The sequence below is a fragment of the Platalea leucorodia genome (genome assembly GCF_965183815.1).
Source record: "Platalea leucorodia genome assembly, chromosome: 9".
NCBI classification, from domain to species: Eukaryota; Metazoa; Chordata; class Aves; order Pelecaniformes; family Threskiornithidae; genus Platalea; species Platalea leucorodia.
Window position 1 is genome coordinate 33,735,458 of NC_138831.1, and position 17,303 is coordinate 33,752,760.

Sequence of the window (17,303 nt, forward strand, 5' to 3'; positions counted from 1 at the left end):
AGGTATTGTGATACTTATCTACAAAATCATAGAATCATATTTGGCTTATTTATTACTTATTTATTATTACTTTAAGATGTATAGTTTTAAAATTACTGACAAACATTTGGAAAACATTATGATAACTGTCCCATTATATATCTCCAGAGACCAAAAGTTCAGTGTTCTTTTTGCATGGAGTCTTTGGCACATCTTGCTTTCCTGGATGGGGCGGGGGAAGCGAACAAAGAACCCTTGAGGTTTCAAAATATAATAAACCTTATGCAAATGTATATGTATTATATGTGTACACCTTACCTGTAAAACTTTAACATGATGAACATGGTCTTATGCAGGTTTTGCTTTTTGAAATTGAAAACTGTCTAATTACAGACTTTAGCTTTGGTTTTCTTTCCATTTAATTGCAATGGAATTATGTGGCTCAGTCCTGTACTCTATAACAGGTCAACCTGTATCTGTACAAGCTACTAGTACAACATCTGCACTAGCATCATTTTTGGTCATTTTGATGACTAATTAGAGATTAGGTCAATCTTTGAGGAAACTGTTGGATGTCGATTTTCTTTTTAGAATTCTACTTGATTGCTGGTTTGTGACAAATGGTTTGAAAGCACTATATGCGATACCTGTGGGTCTGCCACTACATGGACATGATTCAGAAAGAACATGAAAAGGCAGCATACAGTAAGTAAAAAATCAAAACACGATCATTTTTGAAGCACGCATACCAATTCCTGTTTTGTAACGGAGCACTGCTTGATGCTAATCACCTTCCAGTTGCAGGCTCATTGCTCTGCTGTTTCTGGACCTCTGTAGAAATCTTACTGGAGGGGAGAAGGATTTCTGCTTTTATCCAAGGCAATATAGCTGGACTGTATGGAGTAACAGTGAGTATGGCTTTGAAGAAAGCTTAAGCAGATAGTCATAATTGACATACAGTCAGCAGGGTGTTATTACCTGATGTTTTACACAAAAGCTGAACTCTGTTGATAAGGTATAATGAGTTTCCTAAATCACATTTTGTATAGTACAGCAAAATAGGGGAATAAGGCGTACTCACCTTATGGAGATTGCAGAAGAGACAGGCAAGTAAGTGGGATGATGCTGGTAAAGGTGTTTAAAAAAAAATTCCATTAAACCACTCTTAAAACTGGCACTGTTTCTGACTCTTGTGCCCAGCACTGGAAACTGGACTGTGTCCTCGGGGAAGAAAATAACCTGATTTTTCTTGAAGGATGTAACACAAAGAAAACACAGTGATACTGGGGATAATAAATACATTAGCTCATGCCTCATTGTTTCTACAAAAGGATTGCTTCATACAGCATGTGAAATATAAACAAAACAGCAAACAAAACTCTTTTAGATAGATGATAGAGGAGTTCAGGGCCATAGGAATAAAGAACCAAAAAGAATGAAATTAATTTTGTACATTTCTCACAATGAGGAACCCATGATAACTAACCTATGGAAGAGATTATTTCTTAACAGATAAAGGACTTCCTGAAATAGACAAAAGTGTTACTGAGAGAGTTTTTATGTGAACAAAAAATAACCTTAAAAACATGTTAGCTTTGTTTCTTGCCTTGTTGGCAGCTGTCTAAATAGTATTCTGAACTTCAAGTGTTTCTCTTGTATGGTAGAACTGTATTAATTTATCAATGTTCTGTGCAGTCTGTTTTGGTCATAAATAAAGAGTTTGCCATCATGATATCTATGCACAGAGTGAAGGCTAACATACGGATTGCGTCCAAGGCTTCTGTGTAATGTAATATGTTTCTTTCATGTCTCTGTGGCTGCCCAGAAATGCGTCTGAATATGTTTAGAGCTACAGTTAATCTGATTCCCTTTGAATGTCCCACAGATGGATAAGAATACTTCAGGGAGGAAGTTTATCCAATTGCTGAATCGGTGTGTCCTGGGCTTAGCGAGTCCAGTAAATTTTCCTTCAGTGCCTGTAGGATTCATGCAGAGCACTTCTTACCTTCACACGCATGAAATGCAGTATAAACAAAGCCACAAGAGGAATCAGCAGCGGAAAGGTGATTCTTACTCTAGAATTGTGGGCTATTCAGTTCCATCTGAGGTTCCTGCAGTGCTGTCCTTGTTTTGGCTGCTATTCTGCAAAGAAACCCAAGTATTTTACAGTAGTTTGAGTCCCCCTGCCTTCTCTGCCATACCACCTGCCACACGGCAATGGTCAAATATGAAATTGCTTTGGGTGGGGAGGGGAAAGTGGTTTTGGGGGAGTGTTGTACTACTTTATCCTTACTTCAGGTGATCTATTTGCTTCCTATTTTTCGCACTTTAAAAATCTATACACTTGACATTTTTGCTTCCTCTCACACAAAGCTGGAAGAAATATTAGCTAAACTTATTTCATGTCAGAGAAAATCCTTAAGGTTTTTACTGGTTGTTATTTCATTCCTTCCATGTTTGTGGCATGTCTCCATAGTATTTCTCTGTCCATGGACATTGTTCCACACTGCTGTGAACTAACTCCAGGGAAAAAGATAGCAATAGCATAAGATAAATTTTCTGTACAGTAGGTAAGCAACTGAGGTCTAGAACCACTAAGGTATTTGAGCGTCCCACTTGAAAATAATGAGAAGTGCCTGAATATGTGGACCTGGATTGTGGAACGGTTCTGTACAAGTAGTGTGAATGAGACAGGCAGGAATTTCATCTTTCTTCTGGCATCTATTATGGGCTACGGTGTCCTGCCCCTACAGAAGGGGCCTAAGGTGAAACTGTTTTTTAAGGAGCAGTTACTGTTGAAAGACTGAAATGTTGATGGCTGCTGACTGAAGGTTGTGTTTGTCAGTGCTTGCAGGTGAGCACGACTCAGCATATCTTTATGTGAACAAAGTAGTTTATGGTAGTGCTAAATACCAGTATTTCCTGACTCGTAAATCAAAGAGCAGCATATGTATTTTTACTTAGTAAGCTTATTGGGGAGGGGGGGGGGGAACGACACACGACGGGAAAAACCAAACATCACATTTTAACATTCTAACATTTATTTTCTGATTATAAGAAAATGCCATTCTTTATGATTTTGGCACTTGATTTAGGTCAATAGTTAGCCCTGCAAGAGTACCAAACTGTAGGTCTATGGGAAACACCTTAACTGCAAATTCAAGGGTGGGAAGCAGAGTAGTAGTTCATTCTTTAAAAGATACAACACTGGCATGCCCCTGTCTTCATGTTATTTTCAGTTCTAAACTTGAATGAAGTCTTTTTTGCTTCTTCTGTGTTCAGCAGTGATGGTGTTGGAGTACAATATATCAAGCAGTGACAATAAATCTTAACTGAGGTATATGAACCTAAGAACTTTTTTTCCATTGAAGACAGGTGGAGAGGGGTTGTATTTTACATCAAACAGGGATAATTTCAGTAGTTTATACTGAACCGCTTAGTTCTAGCTTGCTCAGTCATTAGTTAGCTAAAAAATGTGCAGTCTTAACTCCTCTTGTTGGAATAGTCCATATACCTGAATGAGAGAAAGTTTCAGTGATTAGCCATTTCTGCTGGTTTTTTAGATGACTTTGGTATTGTCTATTGGCAGCAATGAACAGTATTTCCAGGTCATTTCACCCACCTATTTAAAACAATTGTGCTGTTGTCATGAATAGCAATTAATCACTTTATCTCTGGACTGTGTCATGGCAAGTGAAAGTCATAAAGCCAAAGTCTTTAAGGTTATGGAATAAAAATATATATTCCAATAGGTATTTGCATCTCTAGTTATTAGGCAGCTTGCAGAAGAGTGAGATGGTACTATAAATTATATTTTCAGTTAAAAATCGATTCACATGAGTTAACTGAGCTAGCTTATAAGGCCATTTTCTTAGTCACAACTGAGATGAAATTTTGCAGGTTGTTTCAGGGAAGAGCTGCTGGAATCGTCACTAAAATCATACCCCTCTTCTTCCTCTGTCAAGATTCCTGAAGTATATATGTAAAAAAGTTTAGGCTAGAAAGACTTTGCCATATGTAAGCACATAAAAGATGAGAATGTTTGGAAAATGTGTTTGACTAATCATAGAGCAATTCTTGGGCAATAAAGGCTGCGTTCAATGAAGGTGGTAAGTTTGAACTGTTTGCCCTCCCACCCCCCCAGTTAGACTTACAAAACCCAACAGCAACAACGAAAAACCACCACGCTTTGCAAGGGTGTATTTTAGCAAACAATAGATTACATATTGAAACAATGTGTTCTTTAAGAGTACTAATGTTCCTTTATTTCAGGAAGGTTATGGTTCATGATCTTCTAGAAACTACTTGAAAATAATACAGCAAAAAGGGCTACAGTGTTCTGCATTTAAAATGGTGAGATCCTAGCACTGATGTATAAATACTGACTGATGCTATGGCATGATGCCCTCTGCCATGCCTCTGCAGGACAGAATTGCCAAAATACTGATAGCGTTGTCCATCTGCTGCTGACACACAGTGTTAGCCATTATGGCTAATGGACAAGAGGAAATGGAGGCTATCTGTAGTCAATAGTTTGGTGGTTTGTTGTTTGTTTGTTTTTTTGTTTAAATACAGCTTTATATTGTTTCTTGTAAGGGAGTGAGTGTAACTGAAACCCTAAGCCTGACTAGTGATACTGTCATGGTTTTACTGCTGAGACTTGACAGGCATATTTGTACTTACTAGCATGAATATTTAGCACGTAGCAGAAAATTGGATCAGTGAATGTGATGTTTGTGGTTGTGTTCATTTGAATAAAAAATACGTATCACAGCCTAAACTGTTTTCACCAAACAAGAGGAAGAAGTCTTTCACATACAGGAGGATATGAACTACAGTCTTTGTATCTGGGTAGTTCTGCCATTACTTCATCTTCTGACTGGAGCATGTTGAAAATACAGTTGACTCTAACAGGAACCAAAATGATAGTTTTTATCAGTCAGCAAGACCTGACTCTCCTGTTTTTTGAATTACCAGAAGTGACCAAATGTAATGTTAAAGCAAATGCTTGCCAATGTCTGAGATAAAAATGCAGCAAAACCACACACAGGGTTCAGAAAAGGTTTTGTGTGCCTGAATGAACAGGTTTTACTTAGAAAATGATGCTGCATGCCTGTAGGCCTTAAGGAATTACATGTTTTTGATATGTGTGTTCTCACCTCAGATTAGTAGAGAACAATAGGTGATGCACTTTCTCCCTTGTGATTGCCATATTTATACTGTTTTTAGAGTTGTGAATGCTGGGGGTGTGTGAGGGAATGGACCACAGAAGATGGCTGGGCTTGTGTGCAGAGTTTCACAGCAGAGTGTGTTATCGGACGTTGTGTTTTCTTAGTTTTGAATCTGTCACCTGCTAATGACACTTGAGAACCCTGTGTTCTTTCATAGAGGAGACAGTGCTCAATCTCTAGGATAGCAGTAATCAGGAAAACTTGCATTAGTGACTGCAGAAAAACACAAGAATATGGGCAATATGCAACAAACAGTTGAGCTTTTGAGGGGAATACTCCTTGACTCACAGTGAGTTTGCAGTACTCTTACAGTTCTGTAGTCTTGTCCAGCTTCCCCTTCACACAGTTTCTGTGGATAATACAGACTTCCATCAGTGTTTTCTTGCAGTTTACAACTATGTGTATGTCACAGAGAGGAGGCAAGTCCTGCTTTTTGTTGTTGTTGTTGAAACACATGCACAATCTTTGTGATTGCAATGCAGTCTGAAAAGAGTTTAAAAAAAAAAAAAACTCTGAAAAGAGTTTTAAAAAAATAAGGAACTTGCTGTCAGAGAGGTATTTTTTCTGACATGTTATGTGTCGCCCCCCCCCCCCCCCCCCCCCCGAGTTGAGCTTCAGCACTAATATTTTACCACTGGATTTGATAACAGAGTTTTCGTGTGCAAGCTAGACTAGAGAAAAGTCTGCCATTCTCTAATTTTTTGGTTTTAGGAGCAGCAGTGACTTGCTTAATCAAGCAAAGCCACTTCTTCATGAAATGGGAAGTTGAAGTGACAAACATTTACTCATTGAAAAAGCTTTAGTCATGAATGAAGAAATGAATCCCAGAAAAGCCCTGCGCTAGCTTGTACATATATGCCTACATGTATACTCTATGTAGAAGAGGGGTGCAGCTGAAGAAGCGAAGGATAAAAACCATTGTGGCTATGCAAAGTAGTGGGAAAAAGAAGTTATGTGTTTGGCTGCTTCTCAGATAGGTAGTGTTTCTGTGAGAAATGTATTTGAGTGTGTTGCATCAATTCAATTTTTAATCAATGCAGACACCAAAATAGGTAATGTTCTTGATGTTAGTCATCTGTTTATTTTTATACTGCCTTTTAAATCATGTTACAGCACTGGAATTCAGGGACTACAGCATATTTTCCTACCTGATGGGTTTTTTTAGTTGGTTGGGTTTTTTTTTTCTGGTGTTTTTATTTTTTGGGGTTGGGGGGAGGGGCTTGTTTGGTTTCATTTTTTTTTTGAGGGAGTGGAGGTGCCTCTATAGACAAAGAGACAAGAGAACCCCCTAGCTACTAGTAAACCACAATTACAGAGTTGCCATGGATTTCCTAGTGGGGAGAGAAATCTGTGTGCTTAATATTCAGTGAGGCCTTTGATTCAGTGGGTATGTAGGTGAGGTAGAGTAGGACTGGACAACCCACAGCTATGTATGGTCTCTGTCAGTGAGAAGCTAAACACTGGGTTTGGGTGGGTAGTCTTGTTGGACTTTGTGCATACATGCAGTGATTCTACTCAGCCTCTCTGGGCCTGAACACTATTTCTGGTATAGTCAGAATTGTAAGCTTCAAAATTCTTGTTATTTACATTCAGAAATTAAGATATGGAGAGGCATTAGTTAGAGAAGAGACATGAGAGGAAGGCAACAGTCCTGCATGTGGAGAGATGAGCAGATATTAGTTGTCTGTCACCTCCATCACAGGTGGGGTGAGCTGCATGCTGGGTTAGAAAAATGTGTTATTTTTCAAAACAAGGTACTAAAGTAACCCGTAACAAACACTAAATAGTCAGGAATCTATAGAGTTTTCTTGGTAAGACTGAACAAGAGATTTTCTCTTCAAGGCTGACAGCAGAAGTCCATTTTTCTTTCCTTCCTTTATAAGGGGATGGATGTAAATTGTTTGTCTAACTCTTTGACTTCCAGTTGTGTTTGGAGCTTCCATTAGTGATTAATTTCAGATTATCTGTATGCCATCAGTTTTCTGTTTGCTACTAATTTTTTGAATGTGTTTAAAACTGCAGATGTGGTCAAAAGACTTTTAGATGGAGTGCCAAGTTACAAATGTAGATAAAATAATACCTGCAAAGTGCATGTGTCCCACTTTACAACTGTTTCTCTAGCATTTTTAGTGCAAGGCGAATAAAGCTGAGGGGAAGATACAAATCTTCCAAAAAAGAAAAAAAAGTTTTTATTTTCAAATCCCCCAAGAAAGTACGATTGAAGCATGTTACACTTGTTAACAAGCAATTTCTGTGTATTTCTGAGTCATCTTAGCATTGCTTGCTTTTCCTTTCAACTTCAGGATCCGTGAAAAATTGGCAGAATTACAGTGGTGGTGGATATCTCTGCAACCCTCAACACCAAGTGAATGGGCTAAATAGTGGGACTAAATTAGACAAAGACCCATTTGAAGTAGATGTAGCATTTCCAACTTACTAGCTGTACCATCAAGAGCTTCTGTCTGCCAGCTGAGTTAGGGGATCTGGCAAATGCAGTATATATTGCAGGATCTGCCTCTCATACTGTTCCACTGTCAACTTGTATTACTAACTAAACTGAAGTTAATATACAGCTCAGGCAACTGGCTACGTGCCCTTGGCGCTAGCCCTGTTCTTCAATTGTAGGTGAAGAGTTCAACTGTAGTTGAAATTCTTCTATTGTTTCCAGCAGATGATTCAAATAATGTGTGAGACATTCTGCCAGTTGCTAATTCTGAACTTCAATTAAATAATTTTATATTGTGTACATATAAATATACTTAACATAAAGATAATATGCCTCTTCTGAGCAGTGTCAGATGTGACAGTCGATTGTATTACACTCTTTTATGGTGAAAAAGCTGTATGTGTCTTATTAGTTAATATAAACGTAATCTAGTTATTCCCTATGTTCCTTTGTAGCCTGTAAGGGGTTTCCAATATGCTGTTGAGTAGCATGAGTACGAAAGTATTATGAGAGAGAACTCATCCATAGTCAACAAATCCTGTTCTGTCTCTCAATGACTATTTGAACTAGACACTGCCTCTAACACTGAAGCTATGTATAGTACATTGCCTGTTAACTTTTGTATTGTCAGTGTATGTCCTTGAATATTCTCCCTTAGTATGACTTTGATTTCTGTATACACACATTCCTATCTGTCCAAATCTCTTTCCTACTGAGACACAGGACTCTAGCTTCCTTTTAGTGTGGGGCAATTTCTGAGTTTATGCATTAGTTTTACTGGAAACAAAAGGAAAAGGAAGTTATTTTCTTCAAGGGGAAAAAATAAATAATCCCTGACTAAAATAATCACCAAGACCAGTACTGCTGGTTAGAAAGGAAGAACAACTTTGTGTCAGAATTCTTCTGATACATTACACGTTCTGGGTGGATTTATTTGCTTTGTGCAGCACTGTTTTTAAATAATCACAAAGTAATCTGGCTATCTTTTTAAGTTAAATCCTATTGTTGACTGTATACATGTGGTTCAAGCAAAACCAGGTGTATTTTCTCTTGCAGATTTCCAATTCATTCTATGAAATGAGTAGGCAACATTAATTAGTTTTTGTCGCTTTGCAGAATCATAAATTACTACAGAACATGTTTTGTGTTTTTGAAATATGTGAATACAATGTTCTTGGGCAAGTGCCTGCTTAGTAATGCAAGAATAACTTAATGTCTTTTTTTTTTTTTTCTTCTTCTAAAGAACGCCATGGCTTTTAGCATAGTACTTACCTGGATGAAACAAGCCCACTCACCTGTTGCTTAAACGAAGGTTAGATCTGCTTATTCCATGTTCTCTTGTCTATGCTAGCAGTGGAAAGGATGACTGTAATGACGGCAGTCATACCAGAGAAGGAGTCAAGATTTCAACTTGATGAAGAAGCCAGTCAGCAGCTGCAGACTATATTCTTCATATATTCACTTATCTGTATCAGATTATTTCAGTGACCTGGAAGTCAGGGTTACATAAGCCTTTTTTGGGGGAGGAGGGACAGGGACAACAGACTGTTTTTTCTCTGCATTCCACATGTTTTCTCTCACAAGTATTTAACTGAAATCCAGACAGGAATATACCAGAAATACTTTTTTTCATATGAGCTCATCAGTTCATGCCTATACTTAGAAAAAGTTATTAGAACAACTAAAATGAAGTTTTTTTCAGACAGATTACACTTTCCTTCAGTTCTTTCAATCTTTTCTTATACTTTGTGGTGTTTTTTATTAGAAAATAGAAAACTTTTGGATTAAAAAGAAAAAAAGTGTGTGCATGTGAGGATAAGGGAAGCCTTTCAGTTGCCTCTTCTGATGTCTATTTAGATAGCAGTTACAAGTCCACGCTTCTGACAAGTAAAACACAAGTGTGCACATATACTAAGCTAAAGTCTGAACTTCTATAAGTCTAAAAGTTATATATTTTTCTGTTAATAGAGAAAATGCTTGTCAGATTTCTTTTTATAGCTGTGTTGTCTGATCTTGCTCTATCCTAATTAATGACTGACATAAATTTTGGTCATGCCATCTTTCAATGAAGTATCCTGTAGATTTCACAGAATACTAATCTGGAAGCTAGTATTTTGAGAGAAGGTGCAGCTTGGGTCCAATCTGTATGTACATTTCAGTATTCTTCCAGTGCTATTACTCTCTCTAACAATAAAGAGATAAGGTAAGCAAAAAGAAAAGACTATTTCTGCCTCAGAGAAGACAAGGATGTTCAGAGTGCTAGCCTGGGACTTTGCAGAGTAAGATTCAATTTCATGTTTAGTGGCAGACTTTGCCATGGTGAAAAGCAATGTCATTTAATTTTTTTCATACTTCATTTTCATATTCCTTTTGTGGAACTGATCTTCCATGTCTCACAGGGCTTTCTGAAGTTAAGTATTTTCACTATGTAATCTCTTTTACAGTATGAGGTGCCGTGTGAGTACCTAAGCCTTAATTGTAAAGATAATCTTCCTCGTTTAGATTGGCACTTTGACTCATGAATATTCTTGGGCACCCAGCGGGATCAGGTCTGCAAATGTAAGAGATCTGCTGAAAAATGTGCAGCAGTATCTTCCCTGACTAGGATCTATGAACTTAATCAGAACACTAGATATACAATACAGGCTTTGAAATTCTCTGTCTCCTTCAGAACCATGGTAGTCTCTATTATGACCCCTCTTCATTCTTTTCAGTCTTATGCAAAGCACAGGCTCCCATGGAAATTGCATTTCTCATCTGGAGTTTCCCTGTTTGCTTTTGTGATAGCTGCTTATCAGCCAGCAGATATCTCAGGAGTGGCTTATATAAAATGAAACTGACAACTGTTTTTCCTGCTATCCTGTGTTTGCTGTGAGGATGGGGGGATCCAGCAAAAGCACAAGTGCCACAGTCTCTGACCTATGTTTGTTCCAATGTGCTGCATGTAATTCCTTGTGGGTTGACCTGGGCTGCGGGTCATGAAATGCTTTCTGATACAGCTTCTCTTAGGTTGCAAGACTGGGTCCCACCCTGCTGCTGTCCAGAATGGCCACAAGTGTCATCCCGCCTGTGGTGGGGCAGTTAAGCTAAAATTCTGTCAGCTGGTCGCTGGTCTTTAAAGCAACATCCTGGCCTCAAAAGAGAACTGCCAGCATTCATGCTCACAGAGCAACAAAGACGACTTTCCCACAGCGGATGTACGGGCTAGCTGAGGCTGGGATTCAGAGGGTCTGGAGTCCCCTGTTCCTTGTTTCTCTTCAACTGGTCCCCTAGTCTGTGTAGTGGCCCTGTCTGCAATAAGAATATATTGCTATGTGTGTAGCAGCATTAGAACAAAGAGGATGGAGGCCAAATTTGCAACCAAGTGGCAGGAGCTTTGTTAGGAAAGCAAAGGGGAGTAAATAGAACAGGATTCTCATCCAGTTTAGATGCTGAGAGTATCTACCATCTTACAAAGCACAGATCTTGCTGAAATGGCTTCATCCTCCATCTCAGAGGAAGTGAAGTGTACTGAGCTAGGGAGGTGCCCTAGGAGTACTTTGGGATGAAGATTAACCATAGTGAGTAGTTGCTTTTGTGTGAACTTAAGTTTAGGCTTGGCCTGGCAAAATCCTCATCTTAGTAAACCCTCCAGTGTAAACATAATTTTGCCAGCACAGAAGTATGTGATTAGATCAGCTTTCCTTATGGTATTTAAGGAGGTGGCATAATGGTTCATTTCAGGATAAACTGCCTCTCAGTACAGAGGTTGGCCAACAGCTACTCTGATGTAGTGATACAGGCCATTCTTTATATAATAGTAGTGACATAGATCACTTGCTATGCTAGTAAAGGCCTTGTAGTGTAGATGTGCCCTTGATATTTATTTCTATTGTTTTCTGGCCATCCTTAAATGAAAAAGAGATTCTCTTCTACTTCCTATGGGAATAGTACCAACTAAAAGAGGCTACATCACTATTTCTGAATTTTGTACAGTGAAGCTATTTAGTAACTATATAGCTGCATTACTCCATTGTATAAAGAATTTGTATTGTGTTTGAAAAAGGAATTGTCTGTAACTGAATTATTATTATTATAATCATTATTATTATACATTTTCCCCCATGAATAATAAAGCTACTGGATTATTGTTGGACTTTCATTCTATCTTTTTGCAGCTATATTCATGTCTGTTGTTTATATTGCTGACATATTTATTACACGCTTCTGTTTAGTGCAGCGCAGGGGGAAAAGGGCACACTTGCTATCCCTTTGGGCAGTTTAATTTCTAATAAATCCTGTGGTACCTTTCTGAGGTTGTTCCATTTCCCTTTGACAATCTGGCAAAGAGTTACAGACTTGATGATTGGTTTTTTGGTTTGGTTTGTTTTTTTTTTTGTGTAAAGTGGAGTAAATGTGTTCAGAGCAGTAAAAGGCTTAACAGCTAAATGCATTGTCTATATCCAAAAAATGTTCTTTGCTGTAGTGAAAGCCACAAGCTTGAATGTCTTCCATCCCATGTGAGCACCCTGATGATACTTCCACCAAAGTTTTAACTTAGCTTAGGGGAGGTCCTGTCGTCTCCTGGGGGAATTTTTATCCCATGATGCATCCACAGTGGGAAGAGTCTTCTCAGTTATCTTGGTTTTCAGGTCTTAGTTGTTAGTGTATTAGGCACAGTCTTCTTTCTTTTTCAAACCTGTTTTCTAAACTAGTGTTCTTCCTTCCAGTTGCATGTTCTGTAGGGGATTTTTCATAGTTCCTGTAGCAGTTCCTGGTCTATTTCATAGGTGTATGTGCTACTCAGCCTTTTTTTTTTTTTTTTTTTCCCCCTCTTTCCCTAAGGTTCATGTGGAGGGTAGCTATGGCTGGGTGGAGGTTTCTTCCCTGTGAAATGAAGGTGTGTACTTTCTGTGTGTTCTCACATACCTGATTAATTAAATCGTCTATTTGACGTTTACTAGCTGATAGAAAATTTACCTTATCTACATGACTGACTTCTAATGTTACCTACCCAACACCTTCCGTTTTCTTATAGGCTTAAATGCATGTTACTCCTAACTTCAGTTATAATCTGTTTACTGATGACCATAAAACATGACGTTTGGAATAACATACACTTCAGGCTTCTAGTTCTGCTGGACACGGTAAGCTCAGAATTCCTATGCTGTGCATCTAGAACTGGAGAAGATGTTTTGTTTTATTTATCAGTTTAACTTAATTCGTAATAAATGGCTCCTGGCACTCTTGATGAATGTTTAAACAAAATTACTAGAATAAAAATCCAGCCGTACTTGACCACCAAGATAGGCATAACTAACCATTTTAGCTGCATAGTAATACATTTGACCTACCAGGCTTTCCTCAAAATCCAGAGCTTCACAAGATGAAATAGTAGGCCCTAAAAGAAAAGGTGAGGGCACAGTAGAAGCATTTCATGAGTAACTGGGTCTGATCGCTGCAGTAGCAGGTAAGAGACTACTGAAAGTTGTCATAGCTCATTTTAAAATAATCGAAATGCATCTGTATAGAGTACTGTAGGCCAAGGGAAAGTGAATGCCAAAGCTGTTATGTGCCTCTTGTACATTGTCATGGTTTAACCCCAGCTGGCAACTAAGGACCACAGAGCTGCTTGCTCACTACCCCCAGTGGGATGGGGGAGAGAATTGGAGGAGTAAAAGTGAGAAAACTCGTAGGTTGAGATAAGAACAGTTTAATGATTGAAATAAAGTAAAATAGTAATAATAATAGACAAAACAAGTGATGCACAATGCAGTTGCTCACCACCTACTGACTGATGCCCAGCCAGTCCCCAAGCAGTGGTCACTCATCCCTGGCCAAGTCCCCCCAGTTTATATACTGAGCATGACATCATATGGTATGGAATAGCCTTTTGGCCAGTTTGGTTGTGCTCCCTCTCAGCTTCTTGTGCACCTGGCAGGGCAGGGGAAGCTGGAAAGTCCTTGAATTAGTGTAAACACTACTTAGCAACAACTAAAACATCAGTGTGTTATAAACATTATTCTCGTACTAAATCCAAAACACAGCACTATACCAGCTACTAGGAAGAAAATGAATTCTTGTTCCAGCTGAAACCAGGACATACATATACTAAAATACTTCACAGTTCTGGAATATGACATAATTTTTAAATGTATTTGTCCTTCCAGCATCTGTCTGAGGTTGCAAGTACTAACAAACAGCTCCATAATTTTTACTTCCAGATGAGAACTGAGATGCAGCAAGGTTAAGAGACTTGCTTTTAGGTTTGCTGAGTTAGTCTGTCCAGCAGAAGAGGGAGCTGAATTTGCGTTTCTCAAGTCCAAGAATACCATTCTGGATACCCTGGTCTGCAGTGGTTGGTCACTTCCCTCCTCCGGTAGCTCTCAGTCATAGAGCCATAGGGAGTCACAGCAATTTCATGACTGTTCAATTTTCCGCTCAGATGAGCAACTGTTGTTCCCTCCTGTTTAAAAGAAATGCCAAAGAAGGGAGTGAATTATTATGTCTAGGGGAAACCTAGTTTTGACTGCTGTTTTGACAAATACAAATTATAGAAGATAAGTTTGCTTCCCAGCTGTGTGTTGCCTCCTGCTGTTGCTGAGTGCACTTTATTGGGGGCAGGGAAGGAGGAGGCACGGGGAAGCACTGTAGATTCATGAATTCTTTAAGCTTTTGCACCATCTAGTGGTAGCTTTTTAAAAAAGCTGCTCAATCATAAGATAAAAGCAGATAATCTATTTAAATTTCTCTTTCAAATTCCAAGTGCATGTATGATTAAAAGCAACTAGCTCTTTTAAGGCGAATGTAAAAGCATCATCTTTCCCTTACGGAAACCTGATGTTATATTCCTCCTTAATTTGTGTTTACACCTTTCTTGCAGGTAACATAACTTTTAGTTTTATCTTCTCATGCAAGATCCTTTTAGTTGCAGAAGAGTTAGCTTTTCAGAGAAGAAAAAGAAAATTATCTTATTGTAAACCAAAAATAGTTTGTGCGCAACATAATATTCATTTTTAGTTCAAAAGGTCAAGTATTTTCTTTAAAAGTATGATTTTTAAGAGAAGCTGGAATAGCATTCTGAAGAGTAGGAATATCCACTGCATAGAAAGAGCAGTGAAAGTGGCATTGCGTATTTTTTCCATGTAAAACTGCTGATGTGCCTAGAGGGATTCCAGTGGACAATCAGCTATGAGGAGTCAGTGCGTTATCTAGCTCCTGCCACTCAAGGAATCAGCTTAGAAATCATGAGTTTTTTTTAAAACAAAACAAAACCCAGCCTGAATTTCTTGTGTTCTTTCTAGTTTTTTTAGCCTGCAGGCTGCACTGATTTCACACTTTCAAGCTTTTCTCAGGATGCAGGGGAGTGGAAATCTTTTCTTTTAAAATTAATGCTAAGACTGTCAGGCGTGATTCCAACAGCAAAGACTCTAAGAAAAGCACTAAAAATAGTGAGAGTCATGATAAAATTGTGAGAGCAGGAAGTGTTGCCTCTGAGAGGTGTGGGGAGGAATCTCAATTTGTATGCATTCATTAACTTGGCTTCTGAAGTTAAGCTTCTTTTTCTAGGGTGCTGCTGCTTTCATTGCTGAAAGAATTATAAAAACTGTTCACAAACCAACTCCTGGCTGAATGCTCTGAGGTAGTTTGTAACCATTACAGTAACTTGCTATTTACAATTCTTTATTACAGATCTAACATGTAATTCAGGTTATTTATAATTTCCTGGATGGCTTTGTTTTTGCAGGTAGACTGAAACTGTTTGCGTGCTTAATTTTTTGGATAAAATGTCATGGGCACTAATCTCTGGTTAGTGGTAATGATCTGGAGCATGTTGGAAAGATATCTGCATGCTAGGCACAATGATATCATTAAAATTAATAATTGTGCTACTTGGTCTCCTTTGTAACCTATGGCTTAAAAAGATGCTATAATAGTACTTCTGCATAGAGAAGGCTTTGTATCTGGCAAGAAGGTTCTACTTCCATGCAGCTATCTATGCTTGCACTCTTTTCATTATCGTTAAAGTATAAAATCTTTATGATCACTGCCAGCTGTAATGCAAATAAAATGCAGTTACATCTCACTTTGAAGGAATGAGGGCATGAGGGTGCTCATAATTCTACAAAACAACATGAAAGAAGCTATGGAAACAAAATTGGCCAGCAACTTGGTTTGGGGACTTGTTCCACCCAGGGACCTTAGATATATAAGGCTAAGGACTGAGCCAAGTCCTTTTCACTTGCAAATTGGAATGTTTATGACACCTTCTACCTTAGGTTAACAAGTAACATTGTACCTTATAAAGGAAATACCCTTGATAGTGGAAATGGCTCTTCCAAAGGTTATGATACTGGGTACTGAAAAAAACCCATCTAATCTGCTTTGCCATTAGTGCCAGATGTTTAGTAAACACAGAAGGAAACTTTTCCGGTTGTAATGCATAGAAACTTCTGCTCCATATCAAAACCAGGCTTGTCACAACAGCAAAAAAAACCCTCAGAATTTAAGTTTTGAAGAGTGATTTGTGTGGTGTCTATAGGAAGGTAGGTAAGTTTCCTTGCTATATACATTTGTTGTTACCAAAGAAAGCATATTTACCTCTCTCCAATGTAATACATGACCTTTCACATTCTTATTTTACTGTATTACACTTGGAAGATGGATCCCATCGATATTTTTTTATGGTCTGTTTTTTATTCAGTTTAACTTGTTACAGTTTTTCTTTTGTGCCCTCATTTTGCTCAGTACTTCCATCCTCCCGTTGCCTTGGTGATGGTTGTACATAAAATACTATCATTTGTCTTAAAGTTTACTAAGATTCTGACACTGAACTATGATGAGGCCATTATGTCAGTAATGAGATTTTCCTGTTTGCCATATTTTAATCTTTCCTAGCAACTGATCTGACTTTGCTAGAATTTGTAGCGCGGCGGCATGTTAGCGGTAAGGTTTTCAAGGGAGCTTAAGCCTTTTCCTGCAGGTCCATCCTTGTGTTAGTACACTGAGAAATTCTGACGTAAGTTATAATCACAGTCCTTTCTGCATATCAGAATTAGTTTTGTGGAAGTGCTCTTTTAAGTGATGCTGAACTGATTGGTTCTGGTTGTTATTATTTTTCTAGGTGTACATGAGTGAAATAAAAGCAAGGTCAAAGTGAAATCTAACCAATCACTTTTTAAATCTCAAAGTAATCCACAAGTGTAGTGTCAAAATTATATTCAATGTTCTTGAATTATGATTAACTTATATAATCAGCTCATGAAATATTGTCCGTGATTACCTTCTCATTCCCTTTTGGTACTAATTTGGAATTTGAAATGTTATTTGTTTGAATGCTTAAGCAGATGAAAATTCTGTTGTAGTTTGGAGAATTTCTAGCTGTTGCAGTTTTAAAGCAATTATTGGAAATAAGACAGTGCCTCTCTCCTAGTGTGATGTCCATCTTTAGTAAAGTTCAACTCCTCATACAAGTAATGACATGTATCATAAACATCTTTACAGTTCTATTTGCATTTCTTTGGATGAAGTGGAATACTCTTTCTTTATTTTCATAGCTTTTTTTTTTTATTCCACGCTCGCTGTTTAAATAACATTTAAATAACATTGACTAAATATGTTAGCTGGCTAGTGGCGTTCATGTTCCTGAAATAGCATGGCAATCTATT